General features: G+C 39.5%; 1 pseudogene; it reads right to left on the bottom strand.

The window, feature by feature from the left end:
- Positions 1-204: 204 nt before the first annotated feature.
- Positions 205-1,657, bottom strand: LOC103657410 (annotated as a pseudogene).
- Positions 1,658-2,658: the final 1,001 nt, after the last annotated feature.

The following is a 2,658-nucleotide window of genomic DNA, read 5'->3' as shown; positions in this document are numbered from 1 at the left end:
AACAGATTTATGACTGTATTAGCCTTGTCCTTGATTAGAGATTTATGAATTATACAAAAAATATTATTGCCTAGAGTAGGTTACTCTAGAAGTAGTAGTAGAGAAGGTCTAAGAGGCTGTGAACTTGGAAGATCTTGCTGTTTGGCTGTTCCAGTTGGACCACAGGACTTAGGTACAAAGATGAACATGTTTTCTCTGTTGAATTTAAAGCTTTACAACAGTTGGCTTGCTCTTTCCTGCATGCATCAGTTCAAAGGCTTTGTTAATTTGGTCAAAAGACAGATTATGAGTCACAAATTCATCAACTTTTATCTTTTTGGACATTTAACTTTGGACATACAACTTTGACATATAACAGACACCAACTTTGGGACATTTTCCACAGTTTTCCATCCTCCAAAGGCAGTGCCTTTCCATGTGTGATCTGTTACCAGCTGAAATGGGCGAGTGGCAATTTCTAGCAGCTGCTCTGACTGTGACGCTGACACCCCAGACTTTGTGGCAGGCCTGCAGCGCTGCTCTCATGACTTTCACGTTACCAATACACTTGAAGGAATAGTCCACTCCCCCCTCACTCATTTCAGTGAGCACTTCCTGGATGGGTGTACAGAAGTCCTGCGGTTAATATGTTCAGAGGCTCCAACTCCTTGGCTCTTGCAAATTTATCTTAATTGATGTTCACACCAATGATCCGGGATGCATCAGCCACCTTATAGCCAATGATAGCCGCCAGTCCAACTCCTCCTAGGCCAAAGATGGTACAAGTAGAGCCAGGCTTCACTTTGGCAGTGTTTACAGCACAGCACCATAACCAGTTGAAATGCCACAACCCAGAAGGCAGACTTTATCCAAAGGTGCTAAAGGATCAATTTTAGCAACAGAGATGTCAGCCACAATGTATATTCAGAAAACATGCTGGTTCCCATGTAACGTAAAATTGTCTTTCCTTTGCAAGTAAATCTGCTAGTGCATCTCTCATTAATCCTTTCCCTGAGTAACTCTTATTTTCTGGCAAAGGTTTGTTTTAGGGTTTAGAAAAATTTTTATTCTCCACACCATGGGATGTAAAGTGGGATGACAGTATCACCTGCCTTTAGCTTAGTAACTGCTTCACCAACACTTTCCACAATTCCAGCACCTTCATGTTCCAGGCTCACTGGCAAACTCCCTTCAGGATCAACCCCACTCAGGGTACGGGCATCGGTGTAGCAAACTGCAGTGGCAATAATGTTAATTCGAACTTCATGAGCCTTTGGGGGTGCCACCACTACCTCCTCTATAGAGAGAGGCTTTCCTGCCTCCCAGGCAACTTCAGCCTTGCACTTGATAACCTGGTTGACCATAGCCTCTGACTCAGTCAGTGATGGGGGACATCCGGGGTGGGACCCCATCCTCACATATTTTTAAAAGTAATTCATGTTTGTGAAAAATCAAATAACATAATAATGAAAAATTGCTGTCTTCTGACTTTCTAAATACTCTGTGAACTTTCCCAGAGGCGACCGTTTTTATTTCTTTTGGTGGTTTCTTCTAGTATTTTCCTCCAAATTATTCTATTTATTTCCCATCAAGGTAGGTCTTTCTGAATTGGTATCTTACATTCTTTACCCACACTTTACTTTCCTGCCTGACTATTCTTCTGATGTAATAATATGATAATTTGGGGGGCCAGTCAGTATTCAGTTTTTACTTTATTATGACTGTGAAAATACTATTTACTACAAAGCCAAGTAGTAGTCTGTGACTGTTTCTTTCTCGTAAAAGTTTTCTCTTCATTGATAACAATTACCTTTTTTTTTTTTTTGCATTAGTTTTCAGCATACCTACAATCAGTTTTTAAGGGCTCTATCTAACCCTCATGAGTATTTATTTCCAAGTGTTCAGCATTTCAAATAGTTTATCAATTTCATGAACTTTTAGACTTCCCTCTGAGATCCTTCCATTTTACTTTTTCTATCTGTATCAATTGTTCCTTTGGCCTGATGAATTACTGTCATCCTAGGATCTCCTTTTGTAGCTCTATCCTGTGTTGGCTCTACTGTTTGCTAGATTCTGTGTCTTTATCTTTTTTTTTTCCTTTTATTTCATCTTTCTCTGAGGTACATCTCCCATGGCTTCCTAAATTTTATTTTATATTATTTTATTTTATTTCTTTATTATGTTCAGTTAGCCAGCTTTCTACATTTTAAAATTTATTGTGTATCCAAAATTTCATTTACATTTTCTCCTCGCACTTGATTGATACTTTGGTGGATGTAAATGGTAAGTATTCATCCCTTCTGATGGCTGAGTAATATTCCATTGTGGTATAAACCATATTTTCTTTATCCGTTCATCTGTTGATTCATCATCTTGGCTCTTTCCACAGTTTGGCTATTGGGGACATTGTCGCTATGAACATTGGGGTGCAGGTGCCCCTTTGGATCACTACATTTGTATCTTTGGGGTAAATACCCAGTAGTGCAATTGCTGGGTCATAGGGTAGCTCTATTTTTAACATGTTGAGGAACCTCCATATTGTTTTCCGGAGTGGCTATACCAGCTTGCATTCCCACCCACAGTGTAAGAGGGTTCCCCTTTTTCCATATCCTCACCAAATCTGTCATTTTCTGACTTGTTAATTTTACCCATTCTAACAAGTGTGAGGTAGTATCCTGT

Source organism: Ursus maritimus, unplaced genomic scaffold (assembly GCF_017311325.1).
Source record: "Ursus maritimus isolate PB19 unplaced genomic scaffold, ASM1731132v1 scaffold_29, whole genome shotgun sequence".
Lineage (NCBI taxonomy): Eukaryota > Metazoa > Chordata > Mammalia > Carnivora > Ursidae > Ursus > Ursus maritimus.
This window is presented reverse-complemented; position numbering and strand designations above follow the sequence as displayed.